The following is an 18879-nucleotide window of genomic DNA, read 5'->3' on the forward strand; positions in this document are numbered from 1 at the left end:
CACTACTTTTTCCCTCTCTTCTTACAAAACAAAAACTTTTTTCCAAGGGCGTCATTGCAAAGCGATAATAAAAGGAAGAAAAATAAATAAAATAAAGGGCAATCATTTTGAAGCCTGCAACACCACTGTGTGTTTGTGTGTGTGTAATTCATATTGTTCTTGTTAGGCAATTATCATTTTTACAATGCCAATGGTGACCATTAGTCTGTAAGGGAGCATTCCTTGCCCTTGTCACTCTGAGAATGACTGGCCCCACATGTCTTACTCTGTACTAAAGCCACCTTCACCTCTTGCCTGATATAAATAATTTCCCCCAGGGATCAATAAAGTATTCTGATTCTGATCCTGATATGTGGTCTACCAGTGGTCAGCTTGAGAACAGCTGATTGGCTTGTCCAGCCATAGATATTCCAACTCAAGCAGCACTGGTGTCCTGCTGTATGATGAAACACTATAGCTAACTTTGACCACAGAGAATGTTCCTGCATACTTGTATTATAATAATAAAAAACGTTAGAAAGATCAAAAGGAGTGAAATGATATTCTCTACTTAAACAAAGAATTAATGGCAAATGCCTTTAGTTTTGTTTTTGCAATTCACATCAAATGTGCAAAAATTATATTTGCTAAATTATACTAAATTGATTGAATTTCCCACACCTTTCTGCTTTTAGACACTCGGCATTTTCACGTGGTATCATTTTTAAAATTGAATGTGCCAAAGCAAAACTAAATAAATAAATTGTGTAACTGTGCAAATAGCTACAGTTCGTTGTGATGGTTTAGTTAAGAATATGTCAAATGGCGTGCTTGAATACTCAAGCGATTTTATACATTAAAAGGTTTAATTCATGCTCTGAGGCAAATATGTAGCAAGAAGATTTTACTGAAAAGGGGGGTTTACTTAATGATGTCTCCCTCAACTGGAAAGCAAAGAGGGCGGTGCTCTTTACTACCATATGCCAGACACACAGACAGGCAGGTCGACAGTTATGAAGACAGATGAATGATGCAACGCCTTCAGCACTGAGGGAAATGAGATCAGATGTTGACAGCTAGATCGACAGATCCCTGGTCTGGCATTCAAATGTTTTCTCACATCTCTTATTGCATGGTTCATGAATGGATACACTCTACAAGATAAGACATACTGTAACTGGCCTATCTGTAAATAAATGCTTTGCTTTTTTCCCTTTGCTCTATTATACATGCTGTATAATATACCTGAGTTTAGCATATGTGCAGTACAGCAGGTTGCCTAAGATAAACGCTTCACAAGCAATAATCTTCCTGAAGACCTGAAGTCTTTGGTGTCAGCCGCCATGTTAAAAAACTGCATCGTGTAGGCCTATTTCATAATTCATGTACAACTCAGCCAGCATTTATAAATAAGTTCTAAGGTGCTGAAGCCTGTGAGGGAATATAACACATATTAATCGACCTCCAGAATTGTCAAAGGTGTTTCTTCTCTTATCTTTCATTCTCATTTACTTTGTTTTATTTGCAGTATAGCATAGGCCCCTCTCTCCTGATGATTCTTACAGCATTTTAAAATACAAATAGACATGATATAAATAACCCAATATAAACAAAATCTAGTCTGTCATGGGAGAGCAGTCCTATGCGACAATCTGCCCGAGGCCATCATCAGAATACCATACACCTAACAGCAGAAGCGAACCAGTAGGTGGCAGTGGCGTCCCATTTGCAAGATACACATGGGAGGAATCTGTCTGTCTCTGCACTTAAGCTAAATCACTCTCTCTCTTTCTTCCTCTCTGTCGCTTGCTTGCTTGCTCGCCTGCTGGATGTTTTCTGCCACGCACGCACACACTAATAAACAACTATTTGTGTTTGTTTCCCCCTTTTTTAAACTGACCAGTGAATAAAAGGGGCGATGGTAAAGAATCGGTTAATGAATGCCAGTCTTCAGGACGACATGAACGCACACGGTGAAATTTTAGAAGCTGTAGAAGTTCAAAGAGAGTACCATGAAGACTGAAAGAGAGGGAAAACAATATCTCCTGCCCTCGCTGCTCCAGTCCTGCGGTTGACGGCAGAGTCGATCCACCAGCAGTGACTGGCGGAACAGTCTCAGTTGGAGAAAGCAGCTTGTCAGTGGGAGGTAACCTACATGATGCCCCCTCCTGAACTTATCAATTCATCGTCCGTCCGTGCTGCGCCCGGCGTTTTATTTTGGTACGAAAATGCTGAGCGCACTGAGGCACAGTAAAGCGCACCGATGGATACAGCCTGCTTGCACGTCTTGGAACGGGTTATTTTGTGAAGCAGCCTAAAACACACGGCAGTCTACAAGAGAGAGAGAGGAAGCCTGGACTTGGACAACCACCCATTTGTGGATAATAACCCTAAAAAAAAATTAAACATTAAATAAAAAAAACCTTACCCCGGTGTGTGTCACATCAATGGAGAGGCGAGGGTCGAATATCCGAAATATACAGCGGGGGCGCAGAAGTGATGACAGCCTTTGATGAACCATAACTCCCGTCCAGACAAGGTGAGATCAAAGCTCCGTTCGGAAAACATGTAAGAATAGAGCTTTTGGTGTATAACGAAGGCTCTTCACACTTGGGAGCCGCTGCCTGAATTTGTGATGGGGTTTTAAAGGCTTCTGAAGGATACCGCCTGGAATTTTTTCTTCCGATGCTGCATCCCAGAATAACGAATTTCCCTCTTAAATATGGAGAACGGAGCAATCTGAAGAGAGAGATTATCTCTAATCGTGACAACTTTATCACTTCTCCAACCTACAGGATACCCTTTCAATCACTGTACTGCGGAACTTCTTTTTATCGGTAAAACCAGGAGGGGGAAGAGAAATAAGCATCTTGAAATCCGCACTGGGCTGTGCGGTGAAATTTAATCAGGGCTGATAGCTAAGAAGCAATAGGGACTTGATGAAAAGTTACATTTGACACGTAGGCGAGCAGTCGGGTTCTTAAAATAACCCCACCTTAACAGCTCAACGTATGGATGATGGTCTACCGTAAGGTCTACATGAAAGGCTTTAAGAGCATATTATTGATATCAGAGAGAAAATAAAAAGTCGTCACTTGGAGAAAATCTTGGACCACAGTGGGCATCGCTTTGCCACGAGTTGTTTCAACAATGGCACTTGTGGGTGCCTTCTGAAATGTGCGTCTTGAAAAGGGAGGAAATATCGGATGCATTATATCACTGTGAGAGTTAATTGCATTGCATCCGGACTAATGTTTGGATTACATACAAAGTCGTGTTGAGACGTGGAAGAAAATGAGTGTGAAAAGCAAAGGTAACAAAGGATTCTCCAAAACTGCCTGAGTATTGCGGATTTTTTTTTCGATGCAGTTTTTGCGGAGGCAGCGGAAGAAGAGCTGTTCTTCGCCGGCGGAGATCTTCCAGACCTTGGCATTTCTCTGTAAATAAGTAAGTTATTGTTTATAATGTACTGGGAGGGAAAGCATATTTCTAAATGTCTTACTATTCTCTATAGTATAACTATCCTATTCAGCCCTTTCGCTCTGTTGGATGTCAAAATGCGGAAGTTTATCTTCGCTGTTTGATGATTGATATGTACAAAATCAGCACGCATCGCTCCCGAGGTTTTGCCATTTATATTACTTATACTGCGACCTCTAACGAAGAGATATTTAATTGTAGGGTGATTCAGAGCATCATGGAATGACGCGCGCTTTCGCATTGGTGTGCTTGTTTTAACTGCGCGTCTTCGAGTGCGCAGTATCAAGATTAGATGTCTTAAACTCTTAAAAGAAAAAGGGAGAGACCGATTTGAGCCTCTAAATTAAACAGGTAAAGAAGAATCTTTGTGAATGGAAGTGCACTTAAAGCATCTGATTTTGGTTTTTCACACTGTAACGTGACTAAACGGGGACACGCCACCTGCAATCCCTACACCCGCCTATCAATCCATCCAGTCTGTACTTCTGTGCGCTCAACCTACTTTCAGTATAGGAAAGTCTGCCATGTTTTAGCACGTGTTCTTGTACGCTGCAGCAACCGCGAAAAATACTTAACATGACCCAAAACATGTTCAAGTTAGATTTGAAAATCCAAGCTTTGGATGACCTAGCTGACGATTGATTAATGACCAAATATTGTGTTTTCTTCCTCTCCACCCTCCCCCTTCTTTTCTCGGGGTCCCTTACACAAAAAGCACTTGTTCACCGCCCTCCGTGGTAGCCGGAGAGGGAGCTGTCCTTTCTCCTGGTGCTGAAATTAAAAGTGGCGGCAGTCACTCATCCTCTACTCAGCTGGAAAAGGCATAGATGTTATAGATAATGGCTCAAGAATCACAACCACTAAAAAGGCTGAAGAATATCCTTGACTGTGTGCAACTAAGCAACAGATGTGATATTGGCGAAGTTCATAGCATTTCATGTGGCACAACATGTTTTGTAAATCATTTTGTAATCTGACTCATTTTACCTGCTCCTCGAATTAAAGATTAAACATTTTATTAAAGTATCAACCCCAGCACATATACATACACCACACCCACAACTCATAAAATATGCAGATAAGTACATGAAGTGCCACTGGTTGTGTGTTATGTTGGTGGTGGGCTTAAAAATAGATGTTTGTCAAGAAGGTGACAAACCAGTGTTGGTGGTAAAAGCATAAATAGAGGTGGCTGTCACTCTTGAGACAAAGAATAAATTGCATCTCTCACCTGTGAAAGTGAGAAACATGGCAGACATTATTCACCCACTTGAAAGGAAAGCCCTCCATATGATGGAGTGGCATCACCTTGGGGAGACAAATTAGACTGCTGATTTTATGTTTTTGCCCTGTCAGAGGCTTATGCAAGATAAATCCCCCCTACATTTTCCCAAGTTTGCTGATGTTTGTTGGCAGCTGGTACAGAGTGATTCATAGTAATAAGCAGAGAGACTCTTCCTCCTCCCCATTTAACACTACTCAAACCTTTTTTTCATCCCTGTGGAGATTTTCTTGGAGAGGGAAATGGGTTGTAGCTATGGGTTGTAAGGATCCAGCCAAAATAAGGAGCAAATGGGTTTGAAACTGACTGATTCACTGGGCCACCCTGGATTAGTGCTTGTTTATTTCACTACACTAGATGGACAACAACTGTATCTCCAGTGTGTCCCTATTAGTCCTTCTAAACAGTAGGAAATAGCCTTAGAGCAGGTGCAACTCAGGGACCAAGTGGGACTTTCCGCTGCTCACACAAATCCAGTCTTCGGCTGATGATGTTTCTACCATAGACATCTGTTTCATGTCCAATTTCTCTAGCCATTGTTGTCTGACTTATCTATTGAAAATCATTCCAAGCAGCCGCGTCAGAAAATTAATGAACTTGTCATCTGGGAAAGGGCACCATTGCAATAAGGTGCCAGGGTCTTGCAAAGCGACAGGCTGTATACCCATGTTCCCTCCCCACACTCCCTTTGTCATTTTTCCCCTCCTCAGCTTGTGACTCAGTTCAGATCAAGGCCAGCACTGTGTGCCTTATAATAAAATGTTCATTTTTCAAATCGGATTAATCTCTGTAAAGCCTGGCTTAGGACACCATTAGCATTCATTTCTTTCACTGCCGGGGACTTGTATCAATAATGGAACTACCCCTACATTTTTCATCTTCTCTGGGTATAAAATCTCTCAGGGGGTTTCATTCAGTGAGAAAGAGAACAGTTACAGTGATCCGTTATCTACTCCCTTTTGTATTGGAAACCAGCAGTGCAATGCTGGGGGTCTTGAGTGCTAGGCTAGATAGGAGCTGAAAGCCATAATAAGATAAGATAAGATAAGATAACCTTTATTAGTCCCACACGTGGGAAATTTGTTTTGTCACAGCAGGAAGTGGACAGTGCAAAAGTTATGACGCAAAAATTAGAATACAATAAGAATAAATACAGTACACAACTGTACAGAATAGAATAAAATAATATACTATATACAGTAGAATAAAATAGAATAAAAATATACAATAAGATAAAAATAGAATACGAATGCTATATACAACTGAGTAAAAATACAACGATGCCAGAAAAGATTATTGCACTTAGTGTTATTGCACATGTGTGGATGTGTGTGTTTGTTCAGTTAAAGTCTTTGTTGTGGAGTCTGACAGCAGTGGGGAGGAAAGACCTGCGAAATCTCTCCGTCCCACACCGTGGGTGCCGCAGTCTCCCACTGAAGGAGCTGCTCAGTGCTGTCACAGTCTGCTGCATGGGGTGGAAGACGTTGCTGGAGGTGAAAGGAGCCTTCATACGAAGATGATGTTGATAGATATGGTATAATTAATTATAATAATAATGGACTCAAGCTAAAACCATATACTTGCAGTAATAATTAATTGTGCTCTTAGCTTACGGTACATTTGGATTTTAGTATTGTGAATGTATTTTTATTAAACACCCCGTTGAGCATAACTATACATAGTGGCACAGGGTTTATGGCAATATTATATCCACATAGATATTATATTAGAGAAACTTGTAAGTGTGTGGAGCTCGAGAATAGGACAGAAGCAGCAAAAATATATTTTGAAGCTGTTGGAAGTGCATGTCTAAAATCCACAGTCATGGCTGATGACTGCAGATTTTAGACATGTGGGTGTGACATGTTGATTAATCATGCATAGCTGAAGAGGTAGGCGAGAAGAGAGTCACCTTAAAGGAAACATCTGAAAGATGCTTTCATAAGCCAGCGGTGGATTACTACTAATGTGATGGCTACTGACACAGTGTTGCAAATCTGCATCTTATGCAGCTATTGTGAGTGTGATAAAGAAGCTAACCTCAGTTTCTTCTTCTGGATGACGCATGTAATCTTTTGAAGAGAGTGCTGTGGTAAAATGTGGGAATTTGTCACAGTTTTGTCACTGTAAGTGCACTATATCAGTGGCTTCCTCATGTAGTCGTTACAGTACTCTACCACTGTGTAAGATCATCTGAACCTGAGATTTCTTTTTTATCAACTAGACACAAGCAAGCATCTTGGGCACAGCACAGCACAGCACACATGCACCATGAATGGTATCTGCAGCAGCCCTGCTCATTAGTCATCCTTTCCTGCATGTCTGTCTGAATGTTCTGTCCAAAAGAAAGAACAGCTGAGCAGGGGGACGGCCACAGCACATTCCACCATCCAATGGATTAATCAATTGGTGTTCCAGCTCAGCCCATCCAGCTCAGCCCATCCAGCTCAGCCCATCCATCTCAGCGAATAATCTGGGAGACATCATAAAAGTGCCATTCTATCATTCTAGAGGTCAGAGAGCATTGCTTCTTTTTTTCTGTCCCGGCTCCCACTCACATCGTGGGAACACTAGTAGACTGAATGAAATGTAGATAAGTGTACTCAGTGTGGCAACATTGTGCGGTGTTTGCTGGTGTTTTGAATCAACATAGATTCAAACATTTTTGCTACTGTGATTCATGGCTAATAAAGAATTCTTTCAACTACATCACAATTGCTCTGATTCGTTGCTTCCCTTGTAAAATTCAGCTAAGAGTACTGACCTGAATTCAGGATGCGTCATTACTCACCGCTTGCCTTACATCACCCACCTTACCAGTCATGATGATGGTGTCTTTTCGACTTAGTAATCCTCACCTTCCTCTTCACTGCCAGTTTCTCTTTTCTTGACCTCACTGGAATGTCACATGCTACTAAAATGAGAGTGACAGCACCCGAGGTAGGAATGATGTGATGACTCGGTTAATAATATCTTGCTTAATAAGTACAGGGCAAACACAGATACATTCTTTCCCTCTTTCTTTCGCTGTCACACACATGCATGTGCACATGCACGGATACACACACTTCCACAGCAAATTAATATGTATGCACCACAGAGGAGTCATTCTTCCTGTCTTCAGGGCAACTGGGCAGTGTCTGTTTAAAGTGATACTGGCCCTGGCCTCCACATTAATTCTTGCTCTTAAATTAAAAGGTTAAATGAGGTGGGAATGGGTGCCAGGCTATCTCTTTCTCCCTCATTTTACTTTTCTCCGGAATCTGCCTTATGGAGGTATGGATATCTAAGTATTGTTTAAAAAAAAAGACAAAAATTAAATTGACAGCAGGTTACAAAAGAAGACATTTCCCCTCAAGTGCTGTTTCCTCAATCTTTTGCTGTTGACAGTGGAATCTAAGAGTGAGCTTTGTGTGCTGGGGGCTTCATACCCTGTGCTCTAAACACTCAAAGTTAAAAACATTTGAACTGGAGATATGCCCTTCAAACAGGTTTTTAGTGGTCGCATAGCAACAGATCCATGACTAGCACATCCCAAGGCAGCTTCTAAGCTGTTAACTAAAACACAGGTTGTCAGTGGACACCAGCTTTTAGTGACAAAACTAAAATCTAAATTTGATACGGTCGGATGTTTTAAAATTAAACACCACAATTCTGTCTTTCGTCACTTTCTTAACAAGGTTTTGTAATATGCAGCCTGAATCCTGTTAGCATAATCAATCTGAAAGAGGATGATGAATGGTGGAAAAGCCATGTCTATATGGTTGCAAGTGTTTAGCTTTAAACATATACTGTTTTTGAGATTAAAAAATATATATTTATTTGACGGCTCTCTGCGGATAGGAGGATTTTTTTGTCCGGATAGTGTTGTGTCCTTAGAAATAGCAAGCTTTATCTGCTGGGTAGATGCACAGATTTTGTATCTCACTCTCCAAGACAGCAAAAATAGCACTTAACTAGGGGTCCCTTATTTTTACCCTTATTGTAGTTTTTGGAGTCCCCAGGTGAAAGCATCAAAGCATAGGAAACCTGGAAAAAGAAAGCAATGACACAATAAAAGAAAAAAAAGATTCAGCTGTTGGAACATAAATGACTTATATGGAAGAGAAAAAAAATCTACAACAAAAAAGTACAACACGGTGCCCAAACAAGCAACAACATATTCTGGCCACTGAACATAAGCCTGTTGATTCACTGACTGATAAAAGGTTATATTTTTAACATTTAATAAGCTCTTTGAAGCATAAGCTGTTTGCACACCATTACATGCAAAATCTAAACTGGTTGATTTGTCCTCAATGGCCATGCATGTGAATTTTGATTATCAAATGGATTCTCTGTAGATTTTTGCTTAGCATATGTATGTGTGTGAAACCACATGCAGGTGCCTTTCAAAACTAGTGTCTTCTGCAGACCCAAGAGTGCAGAAAGAGTGCCTGGGATCTGGACATCTGGGTCTAGCTTTGCCGTCTGTCTCTCAGATCAGCTTTTTAACTCATAAGCTCAGTCGGGCTGGCAATCAGTCTGGTCATCAGTCAAAGCCCCACAATACAACACAGCATGGTCACACACCAGTTAGTCGTCTCATTGTTAGACTTTCAAGTTATACAGACATTGCATCTTTGATCATTCAAAAACAAGCTATATATATAACATGTGTTGCTGACAACTCTAGCACCTTTAAAGATACTCTTATACTCTTATCATGCGTTTTCATTCAGGTACATGTGCATGCACGCAGAATCGTGTTTTTATTTTTTAAATAAATGATATATTTTTGATTTGTGCATCAGTGTATCAGTGAGTCTCAGTATCTTTTTTTGTTGCTTTTCTCTCACTACCCACTCACCCTGTTAGACTCTGACCTTAATGTGTCACTCATCCTAGCACCTGCATGTAGGCAAGGCTGCCCTACTATGATAGTTTTGATCTGACAAGAATTGACTTACACTTGATTTAATCCAAGTTGTCTCTATAGAGTCTTCTGTGGTACCAGTCTGTTTCGCCGCTTAGGTCAAGGCCTTGTGACAGCGGCTGTCAGTCCGCTCTGCAACTGCATGTGTGAAAAGAAATAAAAGCTGCCGAAAATGCTGGATGGAAATAAGAGAACTCATGCATGCCTGGCTAATGGCTCATCTCCCTCATAGACAACAATGGGGCTCAAGAGTTGCGAGTTCGCTTTGTAATTGGAAGGTTGCCGGTTCGAGCCCCGGCTCGAACAGTCTCGGTCGTTTTGTCCTTGGGCAAGACACTTCACCTGTTGCCAGTGTTGGGAAGGTTACTTTTAAAATGTATTCCATTACAGATAAGATAAGATAACCTTTATTAGTCCCACACGTGGGAAATTTGTTTTGTCACAGCAGGAAGTGGACAGTGCAAAAGTTATGACGCAAAAATTAGAATACAATAAGAATAAATACAGTACACAGCTGTACAGAATAGAATAAAATAATATACTATATACAGTAGAATAAAATAGAATAAAAATATACAATAAGATAAAAATAGAATACGAATGCTATATACAACTGAGTAAAAATACAACGATGCCAGAAAAGATTATTGCACTTAGTGTTATTGCACATGTGTGGATGTGTGTGTTTGTTCAGTTAAAGTCTTTGTTGTGGAGTCTGACAGCAGTGGGGATTACAGATTACAGATTACAGAATACATGCCCCAAAATGTATTCTGTAACGTATTCCGTTACGTTACTCAATGAGAGTAACGTATTCTGAATACTTTGGATTACTTAATATATTATCATGCTGTTTACAACTACATGAATGTGCTATTGTTGTGATTTATTATGGTTACTGAAGGTCCGCGGCTCCGAACCGTAGTAAAGGGACCTCTGGCTAATACGGTGGGTTCTGTGTCGGGCTCGTAGCCGAAAACTAGCTTTACTTTGTTGTCTGGGTCAACTTTGCTTGCGAGAGACAGAGAGAGGCGTTGAAAGGCTGCTCCAACTTAACTTATTGTTTTTGGAGGAAAATACGAACACGGTGTACAGTCGAGTCTTAATAGCTTACTTACAACTGGGCTCGTCAGGCACTCTTCTTGGCTGCAGTGGTTATTATTATATTTACATGCTTCCAGCTCCCGTTTTTGCTCGATGACAGCTCGTACTTTTCCTTTTTCTCCCTCCCTCGCTCACAGACACATAACGTGTATGGCAGTCCATTCTCCCTGCAGCACGGACTACACTGCCTATGATGCTACATTCTTTAGAGGTATACCTGTAGCATTCTGCCTATTAGCTTAGCACAACAACAACAAAAAGGCCTCTCTCACCCAGGAAACACGCAGAGAGAGAGCGTCACCCTGTAACCATGGCAACCGTAACGCTGCCGCCTGGATCAACAGAACGTAGCTGTCAAACAAAACCGAAACAGTCCTGACCCGCCACAATATGAAACAGGAAAGTACCGCAGTGTAATCCATTTATTTCAACAAAGTAACTGTATTCTAAATATCACCTTTTTAAACGGTAACTGTAACGGAATACAGTTACTCATATTTTGTCATTTAAATACGTAACGGCGGTACATGTATTCCGTTACTCCCCAACACTGCCCGTTGCCTACTGGTGGTGGTCAGAGGGTCCGGTGGCACCAGTGTCCGGCAGCCTCGCCTCTGTCAGATGTGGATGTGTAAAGCGCAGTGTTGGGGAGTAACGGAATACATGTACCGCCGTTACATATTAAAATACAAAATATGAGTAACTGTAACTGTAATACATTTTAAAAGTAACCTTCCCAACACTGGTAAAGCGCTATACAAATACAGGCCATTTACCATTTACAAGTAGTATGTTTAATTCTAAACATATGAAACCCTTAAACATTCAAACTGTCAGTTTGTCAGGAATTAAGACTGGGAGACAATTATTTTCTTCCTGGTTACAACTCATCAATAAAGATAATTGGAAAGCTGTAAAAAACAAACAAACCAAAAAGCAACACATAACAACAACAAAGTTCTCTATGAATGACTCATGTTTATCTGTACATCAGGGTGTAATTCTAATGGATAAAAACACAAAATTAAACTGATTGGTCTAAGCAGTCATAGAGAGAAAAGCCAAAAGCAAAACTCCTTGCACAGAGTTTTTCTTTGAGCTGTTTTTAAAAAAAAGAAATGTTTGTTAAAGAGCCATTTGGCAGCTGCCAATCTGAAAAAAATATCTGCCAGTTTTAAATGCATCACGTGAGGTGGTTATGGACAGGTTGATAAATCACATTGCTACAGCGAAATCTGGAAATATTAGGGAATGTAATTTTCCTTTTGGGCACTCAGACTGAAAAATTGTACTTGTGTCCACATAACAGAAACTAAGACATAATTCCCAGCAGTAATACACCCAACTGTTTTGTGTCAGTGCTTGCAGATGGGAAGCCTATTAGGAATCACATAACAGAAGACAACAAAGTTCTTGTTAAGTGTTTGTCATATTTTTATTGCTACTGAATTGCCACTTAGCATAACTGCACAAAAGTGGGTTGGATCTCAGGAATTTTGTCTCAGATCTCTGTGAAATAGCTTAAGGAATATATTTCTTCCTTTAAACTTTAGATTTTTCTTTACACTTCTAAGCTACTAACTCCCACACTGGGCTGAATCATAAGTAATCTACTGTCAAACATCATCACGTTTTAATGGTGATACTCATTTTACAGCATACGATGTTGCATAATATGTGATATTATTTATAATGGAGGATTTTGTGTCATGTGGAACTCAGGTGTAATATTTCTAGTTTTCTAGTTTGTTTGAATATTATGAAACAGCTGTGACCTCCTCATCGAGTCGCGCTATCCATAGAAGAGTCTCTGATATTCCTTGTATGTGACTGTGGTTTGATCCTTCCCTGCTCCGAGTCTGTCGCAGTGATATAGTGATTATGTATAGTAACAGGGGAACGTTCCAGGCTCTATGTTGACTGCTAATTGGGCTCCAGTGTAACGACTGTGTCATATTAATGACCCAGATCCAGCTCATTGTAATATTCATTAGGTGTGAGGATTGCCTTTTCTCTCTGGGGCTGCATAGTACAGAGGTTTATGAGTGTGTGTCTGTTTGTGTGTGTAAACGATGGTGTTTGTATGTCTGTGTTGATGCAAGCGTGGGTGTTGGAAACAAAGGTCGATCACTGCGTACGGCTCTTCTTCACTTGATCATTTTGTGTTTCTGGAAAGCACTATCCTTGCTTCACTGATTTGGGTTTCCTCCTTTGCAACTTTATTTTTAGGAAAAAGTGATAGGGATTCAAATCTCCACCTGACTTGCAAACAAATATTGAGCCACAAGTATGTCTCTTTGTGCAAAATTACTGAAAAAGATGATGGAAAAACAGACTTGAAATCAGGTGGACTATGCTAAACCATGCGTTTCAAAACAAAATCCAGAATAAACCTTTTTTTTAGCAGAGGCTCACAAAACCCTTCGGGAGACTTACTGTTTTTAGGACAGTGTGGACAGGTTAAAAGAATATTCTGTGCTTGATGAAACAGGTGGGACGCCTATGGTCACTGGCATGCAATCATTCCTCTTCCCCACCCCCACTGATATGGTCTGGATTTGCATAACACTAAGCATGCATGAGCATAAAAGCGAGTCAGTTTCTTTCTGTTTTCATTAGCTTCATCTCTACCTCTTTCTTTAATCTATAAGGGCCCTATCATGTCCAGGCCATCATATTGCTTTTTTTTTTTTGCTCCAAGGCACAGTTCTGCTATTCTATTTCATTTTGCAATGCTTGAATTGGAATGTGGAGTTTTGTAGTTAAAAGAGGTCATATGAATGTTAGGTGCCCCTTACAGCGAAAAAGGTTAAAACCCTTCAGTAAGGAAGTGGAATAGAAACAAGCTCTTCCTATTGTACTCTGGATAAGATCACAGCAGACATGCCTGGTTGACTGCTATAACAGGACAAGGTCTTTTGAAGGACAAAGCAGTTCCGTAAATGCAGAATGTATAAGTCATGAACTGCTGTCTTGCTATTTCCTTATCACTGTCTGTACTGTGGACAATCAACCTCAAACTTCACAGCACCCTGCCCTACGTGACTCTCTCTTAATTGGAATTCTTTCTTTAGTTTCATTTCAGTGTTCATTTTTGAATGATGAACCTTAATGGCAAATTGTGTTTCCTTGTACTGACTAAAGTGATGCATAAAAACAGGGGGTGTTAAAAAGGCTTCTGTCTTCTAAAGACAAATTAGGTTTTAATGAAGAATGAAAGTGGCTCTGTGGAGTCTCTGGCATAAAGTCAGAGCACAGTAACTTTTGTGCAGTGATGAGGTATTCATTATATCCAGTTAAGAATGGCAGCTATCAATCTGTAAATGAGCTGTATAAGTCACATCAATTATACTGCAAGTGTTGGAAGGACACCCATAAATGTCAAAAATGCAAATAGTCTTCAATGGATGGCTGGGCAAACAGGAGGAAGTCTTTTTTCAACCCAAAAAGCTCGGATACTCGATCCTCTCATTTAACGTGACAATGGAGGATTTCATCATGCTGAAGAAAACGAGATTCATTGACTTAGGGGAGATACAGTGTTCTCACTAGTGAAATAGGAGAACAAATCTTCATAACACTGTTCTGCCATTTTTGTACTCATTTGTAACAACATCAAAGGATCAGCTGCATTGTGATTACAGCCTCTGTGAAGTGGACCTTAATCCAAATTAACCGATGGAAAAATGCTGGAATATGGTAACAAGGACTATATTGTTTTGAATGCTTCAATAAGAAAGTTCTGCATAAACTTTTAGAATTAAATTAAGCATTTTTTATCCAGTGTTGTCAAGCGACTGTACGTCAGGAACATTTTAATTTCTTTCTTCATATCAAGTGTCTTGTTTTCACCCTTTTTAGTGCTACAGAGGTACAGTAACATGAAGTGGGACACTGGGTCTCTCCTTATGAATTCAATGTATAACAAAAATAAAATATAGTTTGATAACGACTGAAAACACATATCAGTATGTATATTTACTGGTAGATTTATTATTGCTAATTCCAAGTGGGCATTTGCTTGCTTGTTCATCGATGGCAAACAGTAGTGTGCAGCAGTGGAAACAGCTGTTTGGTAAAACCTCATCATCAGACCATTTTCTACTGCTTATCTGGGTCTGAATCACAGGGACACCCTAAGCAAGGAAGCCCAGACCTCACTCTCCCTAGCCACTTCCTCCAGCTCACCCGGGGTACACATAATCTCTCCACCGTGTCCTGAGAGAAAACTCATTTTAGCCACTTGTACCCATGGTCTTTTTCTTTCACTTGTGACCATAGGTGGGTAAATCGACAACTACAAACTACAACTGCAGAATGATAAATAGTCCCCATTGATACAGGTGCTATACCAATCCATGTTTCAATATCATGCTTTCCTCTCCCCTCACTCATAAAGGCCCCTATACTTAAACTCTTCCACTTGGGACAGCCACTCATCCCTGATCTGGGCTCAGACTTGGAGAGACTCATTTTTAATCCTGCCAAAACAACCATGTCATCTCTCCAAAAAACAGAGACAAGATTCTGAGGCCACCAAGGTGGAAGCTTCCTGCCCCTTAGCGCCACCTAGAAATTCTGGTTGGATGCCTGCTCCATGCATCAGTGTGATTGCAGATTGCCTTGAAGTAATGCTTCCACTCCATGAACATATCCTCAGTGAAGTCAGAAGCACCCCACCCACACTGTAAACCGGGTGTGTCGAGTACCACTTTCACCTGATAGTTTGCCAGAATCGCTTTGAGGCTGACTGAAAGTCTTGTTCCATCAAACCCCTCCCACATTTGAGTTTTTGCCTCACCTACTCCCAGAGCTACCTGCTAGTACCTGTCAGCTGCCTACGGAGTCCCACAAGCTAACCAAGCCCAGTGGGACTCCTTCTTTGGCTCGGTGGATCCCTTCACCATCTGGATGATGGGGCTAAGACCTGGTACCTAGTGGTAAAGGTTTATAATAACCTTAACCTAAAAAACAAAACAAAAAAATACTACACATAATAACAGTTTCATTGATTGTTGAAATTTCAACCTTGCTTCTCAGATGACAGATTTTGACTAGATTTTGAGGATCTGAATTTTATAGATCCAGTGGAAATATTATCACATTTTCTTTTGAATTTACACTATAAATGACAAGTTCACTGGGAAGAACACTCCATAAGAGTGTTAGTGTCATTGTGGGAAATATGTAATTCCATATTTATATTATAAATTTAACCCATGAAGTTACAAAGGTTGAACACGTATATCTAATGGTATATTACAGTATATGAGGTCCATTATTATGGGAATGTTCAACCTGCACTCACACAAATAATTTAATTAAAAAAAATGTTGTTGCTTTTTTCTAATTGGTTAGAATTTGGCTTTAGGCACTAAAACTGCTTGACTGGATATAGGAAAATATGTTAACGTAGAACCCAATCAGTAGTGATTGAATGCATACTTTAATACAAATTGGTCAGTATATTGTACTTTGGCATAATGTCTGGATAAAATGTCCACGGGACAAAGCATTATCTATTTTATTTGACCGTAAAATATATCACACATTTAGTTTAATGCCTCACCTTGAAAATGGGTAACTGGCCAAGAAGACTGCTGTTCACTCCACATGTCATGTGTGCTGAGTGTGGTTGCTGTAGCTTTTGGTGTGTCAGACCTGCTTGTGAACTCAGACAGCAAGTTAATTCCACTCACCAGATGCCTGGCTAACTTGGTGTTGTGTTTGACATTGCTGTCCCTCCTTCTCTAGCTGTGTCTTTGGTTGTCATTCAATTTAGCAAGATCAGGCAAACCTTCTCTCCTTCTCTACCCAATCAAGGAAGTCACAGAAATAATGATGCTTCTGGATTATGCAGTAAATTTGCATTAAAATGACAGTTTAATTGCAATTTCTAAAAGAAATATACATAAGGCCATACATCTCACACATTAGTTGATATTATGTCTATGAAAACCCTAAAGATGTGGGAAAAGGAAATACAAATGGAAAAAAGAAAGAAAGAAAGCTTCAGAGAGTGTGTTAAAATGGAGAACTGCACTTTGATATACCACGGTAAAGCTCTTGCCTTTTCAGTGCAGCTAGGGTCCACAGTGATTTACCATGTTTCAAACTCAATGCCCAGAGCTGTTACAGGATTAAAGTCTTTATGAAATGTGGTGGACCACATATGCTTACATATGAAAGATTACTGAGTGTTTGAGAGGGGCATATCCTGGTTAGCATAAATATACAGTAATTGTCCTAATTAGAGAAGGTAAATAAAGAGGTGTCCCACAAAGACATTAAACTGCAGATATAAATATCAGGGAAACACATTATTAGGTTATAGTATATAGTTAGTATTCAACCGAGTTGCTGCTATAAGTAACAGCACACTGTATTTCGTATAAAATGGAAATAATACTGCAAGATTTGCAAGGCCTAATCCTACTAAGGCATCGTTATGTTATGCAGTAGTAGTAGCTTGGATTTACAGGAGGATCCCAGACTGATGTGTGAGGACAAAGAAAGTCACTGAAGGTCTATTTAAACCAGTCACTCTCTTTTAGAAAACCAGGTTACTTATAGTGAATTGTCAATTAAAGTATGCTTTAGGCAGTATTTCTATTACCCTGTAGTGAGGCTTCTCAGGCAGATAGCTGAGCATTGTCTCACTGTATGAACAAGAATGTGAACATGACAAACTTCTACTGAAATATGAAGTGAACAACCAATGAGAGCAGGTACATGTCTGTCTCTCAGTGAAAACATCAAAAAGAATCTGTGCTTTTGACTTCATATACTTGACAAACAGCCATGCGATGTATGATCGGTATAATTCAATTCAAAATGTCCCAGTATGTTTTTTTTTTACTTTATAGATTTATTATTTTGGAATGTGCTTCTTTCATTTCGTCTAAGGGAATCTATTCATTTCCACTCTTGTTGAACTCTTCCAAACTCTCTTCTTCTATTGCCAGTCTAAATACCCTAAACACTAAGTGTTATATCTTCCCCTCTTATCGTCGCTATCCTGCTCCACATTTTCTCTTTCACTAATCTCATTGTGCTTTATGCAAAGGAGCTGGTTTTGAGAACTGTTTATCCACATTTTCCTCATTTCCTGGTGCCTGTGATGGCAGATCCAGTAACCTGTGTGCCTTCAATCACACAGCTATTCCAGGAGAGCAACAATACCCGAGCTGATTTCAGCTCTACTGTTCCCTTGGTAATGGGAAAGTTAAAGATGGTTGGTTGCTGGAGCATCGTGCAAACAAGGCAGACTTGTGGGGTGCACTGTTCCTCCATAAAGCAAGCACATCAGTGCTATTGTTAGCACTTAGCAGGAGATTAGCACTGATGGCTGTATGGGAGCTAGCAGGCTTGGCTGGTGTTCTGAGTCGGATGCTAACCCAGCCCACCCCTGCTGCTTTTGCCACCATGTCAAAATTAGTCTAAAAAGCTGCAGACATGATTTCTTGCCCTGATGGCAATGCAGTCAATCCATCTCCAGTGACTGTGATACCACCACTCTGGAGATCACTATCAGCATAATGAATAGTGCACCCAATCCCATCTAGTAGATGATAAAACTCCAGAATCAAAGATTTACTTGGCCATTGTTCACTGGTCTGATTTCTTTAAGTCTAACAAACTCACAGTACATCATCAAAAGACAACTCATAGGTGCCAAGCAAAAAGTGAAGTCTGCACTGTATTTTTGCAACTTGAACCTAGCTAAGTAAATGCCAAAGCCTGATTTCATTAACATTGCAATTATAGATGAGATTACTGAAACAGCAAATGGCATTCAGTCTGTATCTTTTATTCTGTGTACCTGTTTCCTAATACATATGAACACAGACTATTTTTCACTACCTATCTGACTGATTACAGTGCATGATTAATTAGCAGACAGATTGCTAAACGGTGGTGAACATGGTATGATGTGCAGAGGTAAAGAGTAGACTCTCCAAGGAATTCAGTAATGTCCTCTTTGCCCTGCTCACTCTCTCACTCTTTCCCTCTCATCCTTCTATCCCATCTATTTCTTCCTCTCCTTCTATATTAAGCTCTTCTGGGTTAATCATTCCTAGAGGACGACAGTACCACAGTGCTGCAAAAAGTGATACAC

The 18879-nt window shown here is 40.2% G+C and overlaps 1 protein-coding gene and 1 long non-coding RNA gene across 4 annotated transcripts in view; one reads left to right on the forward strand and one right to left on the reverse strand.

The window, feature by feature from the left end:
* The window catches only part of LOC146569454 (uncharacterized), a 40569-nt gene extending 38030 nt beyond the window's left edge, over positions 1-2539 (reverse strand). The window contains exon 1 of the long non-coding RNA XR_014893312.1: positions 2408-2539. This is a non-coding gene — a long non-coding RNA (uncharacterized LOC146569454). The remainder of the gene's footprint in view (positions 1-2407) is intronic.
* lrrc4ca (leucine rich repeat containing 4C, genome duplicate a) overlaps positions 1-18879 on the forward strand; it is a 149219-nt gene that overhangs the window by 94970 nt on the left and 35370 nt on the right. The window contains exon 1 of one of the 3 annotated variants that reach the window (XM_085281769.1): positions 2779-3426. The exons of the other annotated variants lie outside the window; for them this stretch is intronic. The gene's annotated coding sequence lies outside the window, so the exon portion shown is untranslated. Of the gene's footprint in view, positions 1-2778; positions 3427-18879 lie in introns of those variants that run through there. 3 annotated transcript variants of the gene reach the window in all.

The sequence above is a fragment of the Mchenga conophoros genome, linkage group LG7 (genome assembly GCF_057382185.1).
Source record: "Mchenga conophoros isolate Kocher_MC1m ecotype Shallow Benthic linkage group LG7, M_conophoros_male_GT1.1, whole genome shotgun sequence".
NCBI classification, from domain to species: Eukaryota; Metazoa; Chordata; class Actinopteri; order Cichliformes; family Cichlidae; genus Mchenga; species Mchenga conophoros.